The sequence below is a fragment of the Hakea prostrata genome, chromosome 3 (genome assembly GCF_041222555.1).
Source record: "Hakea prostrata isolate BN-2017 chromosome 3, UWA_Hpros_2, whole genome shotgun sequence".
Taxonomy (NCBI): Eukaryota; Viridiplantae; Streptophyta; class Magnoliopsida; order Proteales; family Proteaceae; genus Hakea; species Hakea prostrata.
In genome coordinates this window covers 48,058,936-48,074,969 of record NC_142602.1, presented here as the reverse complement: position 1 = coordinate 48,074,969, position 16,034 = coordinate 48,058,936, and positions in this window count along the sequence as shown.

Below are 16,034 nucleotides of genomic sequence, written 5' to 3'. Positions count from 1 at the left end.
TCAGTTCACAAGATACAACGTCATAATAAACATTCGATTCATGACATTGACATAAGTCATCATATATTGAAATTGATAAACATGATACAACATTGAAGTAATATAATGTAAACACAAAGCTACTGTTAAAAGACATATGTAGCAAGTCTAACATGATAAGAATATGAAATAGAAACTATATTTACTAGGTTAGGAATACCAAGTCAAGATTTCCATATCCTAGGTAATTACATCGATAACTATCCTTACCTTGAATCGGAGAAGAGAATGGTCCAAGATCACAAGCAGTGGCCCAAATAGTCTTAAAGTCCTAAACAAGCATATATGAAAGGTTAGAGAAGAAATCAGAACAATCGGAGATCAAACGAATCAGAACTGGGCAAAAGTTGTCGACAAGAACTCTATTGGTCGATACATTTGGTCGATAGTATCGACCAATAGTATCGACCAAATCAATTCCAGGACAGCAAGCTAGCTTTTTGGATTCTTGCCCAGATTTGGTCTTCCTGGTCTCGGATTGACATGAAACTTGGAGGATAGTCTAAGCACAACATGGGGACACTAATTATCAAGAAACTTTCATAATCCAATGGTCCATTTGGAAATCCCCAAATTGACATATTAAGGTTAAGAGTTGTAGATCATAGCATTGGCTATAACTCAATGCAAATTAGGGGAAAACATGGGGGATTAGGTAGGGAATTGTTTAGAAGTAACATGGAGCACATATGCAAGGTATAGATTAAGTAAATCACGAGCTTCATCTCAGTTTTGGTAAATAAAGCAAGTTGGTAAGCAATAAATCATGGAAATGTGTAGTCAATGATCATGAGGTGAATCAATCATAGTCATATCGGTGAAAACATCATTGTATGGGGTTTAGAAGGTTCATGGCAAGGTGTATGCAAGGTTGCAGCACCTTGACCATGGTCCCAACAGTAAAATAGAGAAAAGATGAGTGAGAAAGTGATTAGGAGAGAGAGAGTCATACCTTTAAAGTGGAACAAGAAAGTAAGAATAAGTGGTTGGCAATGATTGATGAAGAAGATGCTTCACCACTACCAAGGAGGAGTTCTTGGGAGGCTCTCTCACGTTCCCAGATGTTCAAGACGCGAGGATAGGGCTCCACTCTCGAGGAATAAATAAATAGAAAAGAATATTCTAAGAATCTTTAAATCTGGGCTCAGCAGACTTGTTGGTCGATACCTTTGGTCGATGGTATCGACCAATAGTATCGACCAAAACAAACTCTGCAGAATTTTTACAGAATAGTTCAGCAACTTTAGGTGCGGACTTGGAGGGCTATACAAGGTCAAATTGCATGGGGTTTTCTCCTACAGTTCACTCAAGAGGTCTAGTTTCAGGGAGTACCTTCGGATTATGCACAGGAGTCCGTTTTCTATTTCAACTGTCTCGCTCTTCATCAGTGCGCAGATTCTAACTTAACACTGGTAATGTGCTCAAGGAAGGAGCAGCATCATCAATGTCCATAAACTGGAATCCCGACATTACGTCATCAACCAGTAGGGCCCATAAGTCCCTCCTACCACCACTTCGGGTCTTTGGACCTACAAACATAACAATGACCGGGTCGGGTCAAGGTTAGGTAAAAGCTGGATTTTACACATTCGAAGTCCAAATTTTAGAAAATTCTGAAATTATATTAGAACACGATCTATGATAGTTTAGAGATCAAACAAAGCATAAAGAATGAAAACCTAAATAATCCTATATTAGGTCTTAGCGCAAGATTCACGGATGAGCCATAGTGAATGGGATTCACTCTAGATTAAAGAGGATAGAAGAATAAGGTTATTACATCATGTAGAAACCTTCATCTAGGCCTTGGCAGTGGGAGGAATTAATCAAAAGAAGAGAACTAGAACGAAGAAGATGAATACTAACCTTTTAGAAAGTGAAACAATGATCAGAAACCTTGACGGAGGCTTTCCACATGTTCCTTCACCTTGGAGAGGGTTCTCATGAGGATCTCAGACGTTCTCTGATGGCTTTAGAACATAATGACATATTTTAGAATGAAAAATCATTAAATAGGGCTTTAAAAATCACTTTTTTCAAAAATTTTCCTGAAGCTGGGTGGGTTGCCTGGGGTAACCAGGGCCGGTAACCCACTCCTGGTACTTTTGTTCCAAGAGTGAATTTAAGGCCCTCAATGCCCTAGCTCAATCTTGGGTCTTATTCTATGCTATAGAAGGATCTTACTTGATTTTTCGGGACCTTCTATATTTGTCATCACTGTATTCTTAATCCATCTAGCATGTCCATCAATATTTGAGTTAGATCTTCTTCCAAATTCTGACAGAACTCCCAAGTTGGCATCATCTCCATCGACTCTTATTGGCTCGAAAACCAATCCAATGGTCTCAACTCGGATGGCCCATAGTTGCCTTCTTCCCGCACTCCGCGTATTCGGACCTACAATATAGATTTATGGGTTAGGGTTTTGGGGGATTTCACATCCTCCCCCCCCCCCCTTAAAAGAAATTTCATCCTCAAATTGGAAGCATACCTGGATTTCCAAAGAGATAGGGATACTTCGATCTCATCTCATGTTCTTTCTAAGCTTCTTCGGGGTATGGTTCTTCCACCTAATCTTTACCAAAGGTATGGTCCTGTTCCAAAACTGTTTGTCTTTCTTATCCAAGATTTCGGCTAGCTCTTCATTATAGGTAAGCATTGCACCTAGACCTTCTGGTTCTTGCTGAAGGAGATGCTTAGGATTTTCCACACATTGACGTAGCATCGATACGTGGAACACATCATGCGCACGGGTAACAATGAGGGTAAGGCTAATCCATATGCAACCCGTCCAACCTTTTCAACGATCTCGTATGGTCCGATGTACTGAGAGCTAAGCTTTCCTTTGATGTTGAATCTAATGACACCTTTTATAGGTGATACATTCAAAAGAGCTCTATCCCTAACTTAGAAATCTAGACTAGTTATTCTTTTGTCTGCATAAGACTTTTACCTTGACTATGCTGTCTTGATCCTTTCTATGATCATATCTGTCACACCCCACCCGTCGGTATCGGTTTCGCCTGACAACTTGTGGGTGCGATCCGTCATAGGATCCACGGTCTTATCATCAATATTAATAAATGCAAGAAATAGAAATCAAAAGCAAAAACAAGTTCAAATATTAATAAAAAAGGATTACAGGAGTTCAAAATACTCCAAGAATTAATCAAAGGAAGGAATCAAAATAAATAGTTTTCAAAAGTTATCGAGTTCAGCGAAAGCAAATATAATATAAGTTTAGTCAGATGATCTATCCCTGCTTGCCATCAATGGGTGCTATAAGTGCACTCCATGCACTCGCAGGAGGCTCCGTGGCAAACATCTCCGTCTTCTACTGATGTACCACACTCTCTTCATAGGAGTTTCTCCAGTAATACGAAACTTCTCCTGATTCGAGAACACCATCTGAACAATAATATAACATACAAAGAAAGGAATGAGTTCTAACGAACTCAGTAAGGATAACACATCTCTCACTCATATGAAAATATATCCAAGTATATATGTAATGAATAATATGCAAGTATACGAATGCTACTAAGATCTAACTATTCAAGTCTCTAGACAGTTGACATGCTTTAAGATATATCTCTAGATATCCTCTAGGTATGTCTAGTCACTCTGATCCCTCAAGGACTGGTTACCTTTTTTGGGATATCGGGTCAAGGGGTTCAGTCCTCGTCAGTCAACCATGGCTGGGGTTTAGGTCAACACTCTCTTACCACGACCATTGGCATGAGTACTGGCACATGTCGGGGTTTCTAATCCAATGCAAAGTCATAGGGTAACTGATGCGTCCAAAATCTGCTCAGCCCTTGGATCTCCACGTGATGTCCTGCAAAGCGTCAGATGTGGCCAGACCGCTGGGGTCGGGAGTCCACCTCCGAAGGCTAAGTCAGTTGATGAACTTAATCACAAACGGCTCTGCTAGAAACACAGAGCTAATGAATGAAGAAAGAGGAAAGGTGATCTAGATAGCAGGACGTTGATAGTTTAGGTCTATCAGTATGTATCTGAACCTGAGTCTCAGATAGTATTCTCCTTGATCGATTGATCCATCCCTCACCTTGTATGGTAGTGAGGTTTATATAGAGTGTACCTTCGAATCTCCTTCGTTGGATGCACTCGAGCCTTCTTCGGGTAGTCGTTGGATCTCATTAGTAAGATCCATTGAGCGATAGACTTCTACTAGTTTGGGCTAGTAGAGGACTCCTGAGATAACCGTTAGGTTATGCGATAGTTATCCCTTTGATGATGATTATCGCAGCAGCCGTCGGTTTGAGTCTGCTGTCATCAGGGTGATTACCCTAATCCATAAGTAAGATTAGGGCACGCTTGCAGCCGAATAATCTATCTTCTTCAGCAAGCCATCTTCTGGATCCGGTTCGCTCGGGAGTGATTCGGTTTTCTCTGTCTCGACCGGGGTCGAGGGTCGGACCAGGTATGAACCCGGTCTGATCATAAACTCTTCATATCACGAGCCCCCCGGACGCAAGCGTTCGGTCGATCCCGAGGGCTTGGTTTTTTAATCGGGTTCGTCGTCGGGTGATGATCTTTGCGTGCTTCATTAAATGTCATATCACATTTAATGCGGTGGTCACTTTTCCTCAAGCGTTGTGAGTGTAAGGCCACATGTCTTTGTTGCAGTTGATCTGTCGTGGCTCACGTCATCCAAGCGACGGTTTCCGAACGCCTATTTAGGATTCGTGAGTTCAAATTTTCAAAACGTCTTTGAATCTTGATCGTCGATTTTGAATCAATCTCGATCGTTCAGATTCCCGAACACTCGTGCGGGAGTTTTAAAAGCAGTTCGTTGTCTTCGTAGGTTTCATTCTTCCTGTCTGGAATTTGAACCTTTGTCGTCTGCTTCGCGCCTTCCTGCTCTCAAGCTTCCGTCTCACTGAATCAGTAAGTTTACTGGTATTTTCTTTTTGTAGTTTTACTGAGACGAGTAATGGCGGACGATAGGGCTTCTTTAGTACCCCATGTTGGTGATAGCAGTGATGCTTTTGCTTCTCCTGCCCCCGAACAGTCGGATAGTGATAACAAAACCCTAACCGTCCTCTGGCAGGAGTTCGCTGAATTTTCTCAAAAAGGTTTTGAAAGAAAAACCGAAACTTCTCCTGTCCTTGTCGAGTCCTGGATCTTCCAAGATCGTTGATTCCTCTAGGCAACCTCAAACCTCCGGGTCCAATGGTGGGCCTGGCTCTGTTCCCTCCATTTATAATGGAGAAACTCTTCTTTTCGCTGTCCAAGATTTTGACCTTCCTTCCTCATACCAGGTTAGGGCTCCCCACCCTGATGAGAGGGTTGATTCATCCCTTTCGGGTGAATTTTCTCTGTACATAGATACACTGGAAAGCAGGGTTCGCTTTCCCTTTTTTAATCCTTTATTTTCCGCAGTTTTGAATCACTGGAACATTTGTCCCGGAATGCTCCTCCCCAATAGCTGGCGTCTCATCGTCAGCTTCTTGGGCTTGTGTTTTGAGCTTGGCATCACGCCATCTCTTTCTCTTTTTGTACATTTTCATGTTCTTTCTATCTCCCATCCTCCCGGATGGGTCTTTCTTTCCAAACGGTTTAGGGCTGAACTTGATTGGAGGGGCAGCATCCTTGACAAAGGAACTTGCCCTTCTAACCACAAAAGATGGCGCGAACGATATTTTTTCTGTCAAGCACCTCCATCAGATCTTAACTTCCCGACCACCTGGAGGAGGTTTACTTCTTCGTCCGAAAGTAACCGGGGCCTTCCCTTATCCAAAGAAGACGAGGCGGCCATCAGGAAGATCAAATCCATTCCTTGGTATCAAGAGATACATGGATATGAAATGGAGTATAACTCCATCCTTCAAGATCTTGGGGCTTGGCTCATTGTGAGCTTCTAACCATCATCCTTTGATTTGATCAAGTGATATGTATTGAATTCTGATTCTTGTCCTTCTTCTTTGCAGTGCCTCCCAGAACGAACCCTGAAAGCCTGTGGGTGAAGGCCGCTAGGGCTGTTGTGACAGCCGAACTACGATCGCCCAGGGTCTTGACTGCAGATCAAGAGGCTTCTCTTCCCTCTCCTGACCCCTCTTACAGGGGTATCAGGAATATCAGGTCTGTAGCTGATGCTTCGGGTAAAGGGAAGAAACCAATGGTGGAGAGGGCCACCGTCTCCTCCTCCGTCCGAACCAAGAGGAGGCATGACACAATTGATGCTCCCTCCAACAAAAAATCCAAAGCTTCGACGGATGGTGAGGAAGTCTTCCTCCCCCGGTGGACCCCGAAGATGACCGACGGGGTCACTCGGGATCCTGAGAAAGCTGCAGAGTGGAGCTCTCTCGGTCTTGCTCCTTCGATCGCTGGGGAGTTTGAAGCCCTGGATGACACCTCCCTTGTGAGTCAATCTACAAGGTAACGGTCTTCTTGCTTATTTATGTTTTCATAATTTCTTATGACTTCTTCTGATATCTTCCATCTTCCCAGGAATGCTGTGTTGAGTTTTTATCAACACATGGAAGCATTGAGCCGTGTTGGTCGCACCAGCTCCTTGCTTGCAAACTTGTGAAGAGAAATTGGCCAAGGCCAATTCCGAAATAGACCAGCTGACTGCAGCTACGTCGAGAGCTGCGAGAAAAAGCATGAGGAAGAAGTGACCTCCCTCAAGGAAGCCCTTGAAGCTTCAAGAATTCGTGTCTCTCTGCCGCCGAGCGAGGCCGAGGAAGCAAAAGGCAGCTGCCACGTTGTTTGGTGACCGCCTTGAAATTAAGAGTAGGGATCTCGAAAAACATCTGAAGTTGGCAATCCCTAGCAAGCCTGAGCATATAAAGCCAAACCTTCAGAAGGAGTGCATCCGAAAATACCTGGACAGCGTACCTCTCTCCGAATTGCTAGGTTTCTACAACATTCAGGCTTATCGCATGGGGCAGAACGACGTTTGGGAGCAGATCCTTGGAACAATCCCTGACTTCGTCACTGCTCCTTTTCGCAAGGTATGCCACCCGGAAGTCTTCGGGAAAGTTGGTATGGATCTCCCAGACTGGGCCTAGGGAGTAGATGATCCTTTTCCAGCTGACCCTCAGTATGAGGCGTATCTAGATGACGAGCCGGCACTTCCAGAGGAGAAATCACAAGCCGAGTCTCAAGTTGTTGCTGTAGAGGATTCAGCCGATGACATTCTTGAGGAAGGCTCTTCTCAGGATCTTGAGAAAAGTCATCCCGACTAGGGTCCCTCGGGCAACAATGAAGAAAAGGCTTAGGGTGTTGTTCCTTTGTAAAGATGTACCCTCATTTTAATGAATAGACATTTCTTTATTCATGTTGGCCTCAAAATTTCCCCATCTCTTGCCGAAGTATTGCCTTGAATATCAAAGTATTAATGATAAAATTTATCATTTAACTCTTCATTCCTCGCCGAATAATGATCTTGTAGAAATATTGTGAAGATGCATTTCGGGAAGATGCGTTAATCTTCCCCACCACTTCATTTATTGCAAAGTCCGCACGTTTCCCTTCTGCGAAGTTCAAACGTTTTCCCGCTTTTTGTGTACCATTCACTGTTTCCAATGAATCGGAAATACCTCCATTATTTTAATGGCAGTGCGACGATTGGAGGTTTCTCTGCATCAGGTGCTCGCTTCCACATGTTTCCATGTGGCATCCCTTCGACCGTTGATCTTGCTTTTTACGGATTTCGAAGCGTCGTTTCGATCTGGGTCGTCGGCTGTTCTTAGCCTTCAACCGTCGTCTTATACCTGAGGCTATTTAAAGCCTTCGTGGGTACTCTCCATCTATCCTGACTTCTGCAAGATAGATTTGCTAAAGTGCCAAAGCAACCTTTCGTCCTTCGGCCTGCCTCCGTATTCCTCGTACTTCGACGACAGCTCTATCCATTTCTGAACAAGTGAGTTTTTTGATTTCTCATCTCTTTCCCCTCTTCCCCCCAAAGTAAACTGCACAGTAGTTATACTTGGGGTTTAGTTTGTTGGTCTGTCAGATGCTTTAGAAAACTAGGGTTTCCCCCTTGTTGCTGTCGTTCATTTCTGTACTGATACGGCTGTTTCTTCTTTTTTTTTTTTTTTTTTTTGTATAGTGGCTCCCAAGATCAACCCAGACTTTATCAGAGCAAAATCTCGCAAGAATAGCGTTCCGTTGGTGGTGATTGGGGCTAGTGCGGTGGTTTCAGCTGGTGAATCCTCCAAGCGTAAGGCGACTACTGGCGGTGAATCTTCAAGTCAGATTCCTGCAGCTTCTGTTGATGCCGTCCCTGCGCCTTCTTTGCCCGAAGTGACCGCTTGTCTTTCCCAGGAAGATCTTGATCACTCCGTTGCCGATGGTGCTGGCGGCAATCCTGCTGGTGAGCTTGTTGGTGAGCACTGTCGGTGCACCCCCGAAGGAGACTCTTCGGGCATCTGAGGCAACTATGTTGGCGTCTGATGAAGGTGTGGCCCCAGCAGGTGCTGCTCCTATTTCTAACTCCAGTGCTTGTTTGGCATCCTCCTCCTCTCCTTCTGGGTTGGAGGATTTTGCCACCAGGAAGCGCCGTCGGGTGACAAGTGATGCAGCTCATCCTTCTCTTGATGTAGCTCATCCTTCTCATCCTTCGCCTGAATTAGTGTCAAACGAGTTTGACAGAGCGTTGGAATGGTGTACTGCTGCTCGAATGACTTCTGAGAGCGCAGTTCTTTCCCAACTTCCAGATGAAGTCTTTACGAAGTCACTAGTGATGTAAGTCTTTCTTCATTATCCTCTGATTTTGAAAAATTACTTTTCTGCTCCTCGCTAACTTGAAAGTTGTTTAAAGGAGTCTTCTTTGGTAACTTCCACAACCAAGTGGAAGCGCGGTTACTAGACTCGATGAGGTTGAGCAATGAAGTTTCTAGGCTTCAGGGAATCTCTGAAGCTAAAGATGTTGAGATTGCTCGCCTTCGGAATCTAGCTTGGGAGGTGGCAGGAGAAAAGAATTCGATGATTGGTCGTCTTCGGTCAGATTTGGATGATGCCAGGGAGAAGATCCGGTGACTGGAACGGACAGTTGGAAAGTCAGGAGCTAAAGGATCTGAAACATTACCCGAAAGGCAAGCCGTCGTTCCTTTGCCCGAATCCCTTCCAACCGATGTTCGCAGAGCCTGTGTCTTCAAGTATTTACACAGTAAGCCTTTTGTTGACATGCTGAATGCTTATAACTTGCAGGCGTACCGGGATGGTGAGAACGAAGTATGGGAATCAATATTAAGGAAAGATCCTCATTTTGATACGACTCCCTACAATGCTGTTTGTGTGAAACCCAGCCCTAACCTTGACCCGGAAACCTTGTTATTTGTAGGTCCGATGACCCGAAGTAAAGTAAGAAGTCAGCTTTGGGCCATCCCAGTAGAGGACTTGGTGTCTGGCTTTGAATCCATGAAGGTTGATGATGAGGTTCTATTTATGGAAACAGAATCCTGATGAAGATCTAATTAGTTGATGGACTTGGAGTGCTCTCTATCTTGGTTTGAAGGCATTTCTACCTACTAGGTAAGTCACTTGACTTGTGTGCAAAACCCCTTTAGGTTTGGATTTGATCTGGGCCTTCAATTCCCTCGTTTTGGCCTTCTTTATGCATTGGTCGACCGATTGGTCGATTGGGCCATCGACCAATCCACTCGACCAATGGGTGCTGTCTTTGGCAATTAGGTTGATTCTTGCTCTATTTAAGTCTAACCTCGAGTCCACTTCGTATTTGCTGCCTCCAAACCCTCTGGAACGAACCAAAGACCTCTGCAAGTCATCTCTCTTGCATCCTTGGAGTTTTCTTGGCGGATCTTCGTCGGAACTCTTCTTTTTGCATCAAAAGGTATGTCTACTCTCTCTTCTTCTCCTACATCTTTGTTTTTCTTTCCTTTTTGAGTTGAGACAGAGAAGAGATGCTGCATCCTCTGTTGCAAACATCTCTGAACATGTTCTCATGATCATCCTAAGGATTTAAGGCTAGAACAATGATCTTAACCATGATCATTGCAAGCTTTTGAAGGATTCATGATCAAACCATGATTTAATCTCTGTTAATTTCCTAATCTGAATTCTGATCTCTTTGGATCTTCTTTCATTGATCATGTTAGTGGTTAATGGTTGTGTTTTCTTTCTATGATCCATAATCCATAGAATTCTAGTTGCTCTCTTCTACCTTACTATGTGTTCTTCATGATGCATGATAGTACATATATGGTAGGTTTTATTTCCTTATTTAGATTTATGCTTCTAAGCCTTATTCCATGAAGACCTATGTATGTTTTCATGTTTTCATTACCAAAAGCAATGATCCATCCTCCTATAGTTCTTGTCTTTGTTTTCTATTTCAAAATTCATCAAGATCCATGTTTGATTTATTTATGGTAACTTTTTGTTTCCTAATTTGGATCTTGATACCTTGATTTGATTAGTGTTTTGAGGTCCCATATATGCTAGAATACTACTGATGTAGTCTACCCCTTGATTAGTACCCTCTTGAACCATCAAATTCGGATTTCATAACTCAAAACTCTGATTTTATAAGCTACTGTCTGCATTGGTCGACTGATTGGTCGACTGGACCACTCGACCAATCCACTCGACCAATGAGTACAGCAACTCCAGAATTGGTCTGTTTCGGATGTTTTGCTATATTTGCTGTTAGGGATCTTTCCTAATATGTTGTATATACTTGTTTAGGACCTTCTTCTCAAGTTTGCCAAGATCTTACTTGATTTCTTAGGATTCTTTGCGAGTTATAAAAGGTAAGGATGGTTATTTCCTTAATTACATAGATAGCATGAATCTAGTTTCTATATTCGAATATCATTGATATGTTTCCTAAATTAGATTCTTACAATGATATACTACTGTTGCATAACTTTGATTACAGTAGCATTACTTATTCATATTGGATTGATTCATGTATGATTTACTTACCAATGTTATACAAGTGATTGTAAATATTGATTTCTTTCCATATATGGAGTTACCATATATGTGATGATATGAATTGATGCATGTGTATGCTTACGTATGGTTTGGAAAGGAGAGGTGTCCTTTTGACACTTCTGTCCTTGGACTACTACGGGAATATTATGGGATGTTTCCGGAGATGCCCTCCGGACACCTTCCTAAACTCGTTGGATGACATATCTAGGATTGTCTAGTAGTGTTTGGCTAGGATGTCCTGTTATGTCGGACCCTAATCGGAGGGGTATTGAGACCGAACGACCCGTGGTAGCAATGGGGATTCATGGGCGCTCAAGACCGGTAACCAACCCGTGAGAGGACACGGAATCACATTGTGGGGGCCATTTGTTGGTAGGGTTGCATATGGCTAGACTTGGGCTCACGGGCGCTTAAGACCGGTAACCAACCCGTGAGAGGACGTGAGAGCTTCCCGTTTACCATATGTGGATAACCAATAGGGTTGGTGAGTCCATAGTCAGGGACTATGAGGACTCTAGTGTGAAGGATACCGGAAAGGATCGTCGGGGACGAGGAATGGAAGTATCCGGATCTGACTTGATGTAACCAAGTAGAAGACCCGCATTTGGCTAGGTATTACCCCCGACATGCGCCAAGTACTTATACCAAATGGTTGTGAGAGAGTGTGTTGACTTAACCCCCGCCAAGGTTTGTCCCGAGGGATGAAGGACCCATTACCAATCGGTCGCCCGAGATATCTTAAATGGTTGGAGGGAATCCAAGATATCTTAAATGGTTGAGGATGTGAGTGGACTTTCCTAAAGAAGTACGGTGCTATGACTTAAAGCATGTCCGCTAATAGAGACCAGCATACTTAGAGTTAGATTCATTCATTCATTGTTTGTCTCATATCATTTGCATTTATGATTGTTCTGGAATCCTGCCATTTATGTTATTATGGATTTTAATCGCTTTACCGAGTTTCTTTGAAACTCATTCCTTTATTGTACAATGTTGTTAGACTATCCTGCAGGTGCGGAATACTATGACGGTCCCTATGAGGAAGCGCAAGGCGAAGAGACATATCTCCAGGAAGGTGATTGCGGTTACCACAATTACTCGAAGATCCCACGGGTGGTTATGCTCCGTACGATGCTTAGTCCGACCATTGAGTGGAAGCGTCCTTGTGCCATTTATGAGATCTATACCTACAAGGATGTCGTCTACAAAGTGGAGAATAATTTAGTTACCCAATGTACTTGCTACTGGGATTAGCTTTTATCTAGTTTATTCTTTCGAGCTACTTTTCCGCTGGATGTAAAGTGGGATTTTTGCTTCACTTTACTTATCTGTTTGACACTCTGATTATATCTATTATTCTAATTCATTTATGATTCATTCTTTCATTATTGGATCTATGATTTATCTTCCGCACTCTTGTTATGATTGTTCATGATTATGTTATTGTTTATGTGGGAGGTTGATCACTCGATACCCGATCTTCGGGCTGTGGATCACACTCTCGGGTATGCCGGATAGGGTACCGGGCCGGGAGGGCGCGGACTGATTGGTATCGAGCCCAAGGTTCGAGGAGATCCTAACCACAAAAGACAACAACTGAACATTCCCCGAGTCATTGATCCGAAATGACTCTTCTACTCTTAGAAGTGAATAATAGAACACCGAATTAGAAACTTGAACTTTGAGGCATAACGGAACATTTTCGAATAACATACCATAATTATACTTGAACAAATGACACTAATGCAAGGAAAAGAAAGGTGCATAACATACAATAATTAAAGAGAAACAAAATGAACTTCATTAATTTCAAAAGTTTTTACAATGATTACATCTGAAAAGCATAAATGGAAAATCCTAAAGTACGATCTATCTAGGTGATCTACTCGATCTCTATATGCTCGAACTCCTCTCGCTAGCCGAGTCACCCGATGCTCTATCCTCGTCCCGTCGAGACTCCATCCTCTCGTACATCTGCTCCCGTCCGACCTCCATCCTCTCTAGCATGGAAGTCATCGATCTCATCTCGTGCACCAAGATCCGAAGTCTCCGGAACCGCATGTGAAGGGCCACCCGCCTCGAAGTGTGATGAAGGAAACTCGTGATGCACAGTGCTCAGCCTCGCGCATATCTCAGTATCATCTCCGGCCTGATCATCACTATCGGGACCGATATCCTCTCCTCCATCCTCCGATCCCTCATCCTCATCCTCCGAATCATCATCATCCTCACCCTCCGGGACCGGAGATCTCTCTAACCGATGTAGTCTCATCCGTCGAATGGTCCGAGTCCCAATGGGGTATCCCCGTGATCTAGTGTCCATCGGAGTATCCTCGAAACTCACCCCGAAATGCCCGAAGATCAAAGTCGAAGCCTCCCATAGCAAAGGTTCCGCATGCTAGGCCGCAGAACTAAGTCCAAGCATGACCCGCTGAATGATGTAAGAAAGATCGATCTCGAAGCCCATGTAGATGCGGTAAATGACCAAGGCCTCCATCACCGTGACCCGATGGTGATGTCCGGCTTTCGGCATGATGTTTCGGCCGACTATGCGACCGATAATACGTGCGAGAACCCGTCATCCGTCCGCTAGTCCACGGTGTGAAGCATCGGCGGCTATCCCATAGCGTAGAGCATATCTCGCGAAGCTCATACGGCATCGGATGGCTGTCCAGTGTCCGCTCCCGCGGTATCCACACACACCTTGTGGGTAGTAAGGGACTGCAAGATCTCGGCCGGTGTCCGGGTGGAGAAGCGAATCCGAGTCCGAAGGACCCCGCTCCCCGAGGACAAGTCCGAGTGGATGTCCCCGGCCCCGAGCCTCCTCTCGTGTAAGTAAGGTTGCTGAAGAACAACCTCACTAGCTCCGGTATACCGGCAAATCCTCGGTGAAGAGGTGAGTCCACCGTAAAGTGTCGAACCTCCGCCGGATCCCGAAGGCTCCGAGCTGGCGTAAGTGAAGTAGACGCCCCATCTCGATGTTACAATAGCTGAAGTAGGCCTCGTATAGAAACTCGGCCCGAGGTGTGTCAAATAGGTCCCGGTCTCCTAACCTCCTCTCCGGGCTCGAAAGGAACCCGACCTCTGCCCCCGAGAGCACCTACGATGCGACCTCGACCTCTACCTCCTCCTCGTCCTCCCCTCTCGCATGATGTATCCGTGGAAGAGACAAGAGACAATTCCAATTAGTGCTATTTCAAGATTTTAGCCAAAAGGGTATTTTCGTAATTTTTCGGAAAATTTCAAATTTGGGGGAAATTTGATTTGAACATACTAGCATGTGCATGTCTATGAAGTTGTTTTGATGAAAATCGATCGAAAACATGGATTAAAGCGAAAAATTCAGCAAGAAGAAATTTGGGGATTTTGCAATTTAGGTCAAAATTGGATTTTTGAAAAGTTGAAATTGGTTAAATCAAATTGTATGGACCTATCTACAATGTCATCTTGAGCATGTAGCATTTGATCTCGTGCGAAAATTTCAAGCGGTTTGAGAGAAAACGAAATTTTTCTAAAGATATCGATTTCGATATAAAACTTTGCGAGATGAGCACCAAATGTGTTAAAACTTGTTGTCTATGCATGTCATTGTGTTTAAAACCTAGGGAATATGTTTCTAAGCATTCCTAAGCATGATTTCTAGCATTGGATACAAGTAAAGCATGGTTTTATTGAAATGCAAGCATGAGAAGATGAAAATGGAAGAAAGAATGAGAGATTTACCTTGTTTGTGAAGATGGTGTGTTGTGGTGTTGTTGTTGAAGCACTAAATCACCTCAAGAACACTTGTGGGAACTCTTGGATATTTTCCCTAGGGCTCTCTCACCTTTGGAAGAAGTTAGAATGAGGTTGGAATGTGGAAATGAGGCTTATAATGCGAATTTTCAGATTTGTCTTCATTGGTCGACTCGATTGGTCGATCGGGTCACTCGACCAACCACTCGACCAATGGTCACAGTGACCTCATTTGCTGTTGAATTTTTGGAAAATGTGATTTTTGCTTTATGGAATATTGTTTGATGACTATATGGATATATTTGAGCATGATTTAAGTTTTCAAATCATTTGGTCAAGTGGATTTTTGATGATTTTAAGTAAAGAGTGGAAGCAAGTTGTTGATGATGTTCTTGGATATATTGCTTATGATTTGGAAACCAAGGTGACACACTAGGTGGGAAAAGTTAAAGAAGAGAAGGGAGTTTCACCTTGGGGAGCTCCGGTCTTGTTCGTCAAGAAGAAAGACGGTAGTATGCGCTTGTGCATCGACTCACCGTGAGTTGAATAAGTTGACTATCAAGAATAGATATCCGCTGCCCGTAATCGATGATCTCTTCGATCAGTTGAAGGGTGCAGTTGTGTTCTCGAAGATTGACTTAAGGTCCGGATATCACCAATTGAAAGTGAAGTCTAGTGATATCTTCAAGACAGCTTTCCGAACGCGGTATGGTCACTACGAGTTTAGAGTCATGCCTTTCGGATTGACCAATGCTCCTGCGGTGTTCATGGACCTCATGAACCGAGTATTTCATGATGTGCTTGATAAGTTTGTGATTGTTTTCATTGATGACATCTTGATCTATTCGAAGAGCGAAGAAGAGCATGCGAGTCATCTAAGTTTCACTTTGCAAAGGTTGCGGGAAAAGAAGTTGTTTGCTAAGTTTAGCAAGTGTGATTTCGGCTTAAGAGAGTGGTTTTCCTTGGTCATGTAGTTTCAGCCGAAGGTATTCGTGTCGATCCCGAAAAGGTCCAAGCCGTGGCTGATTGGGAGAGACCGAAGTCGAGAACGGAAATAATAAGTTTTCTTGGATTGGCGGGTTACTACCGAAGGTTTATTGAGAACTTTTCTCGGTTGGCTGCTCCTATGACTAAGTTGACCAGGAAAGAAGAGAAGTTTGTTTGGTCCGATGCCCGTGAGAAGAATTTCCAAGAGTTGAAAGATAGATTGACAAGTGCCCCGGTTTTGACTATACCCGATAGTTCCGGTGGTATGACAGTTTATACCGATGCGTCAAAGATTGGTTTGGGTTGTGTACTGATGCAACATGGCAAGGTCGTAGCCTATGCTT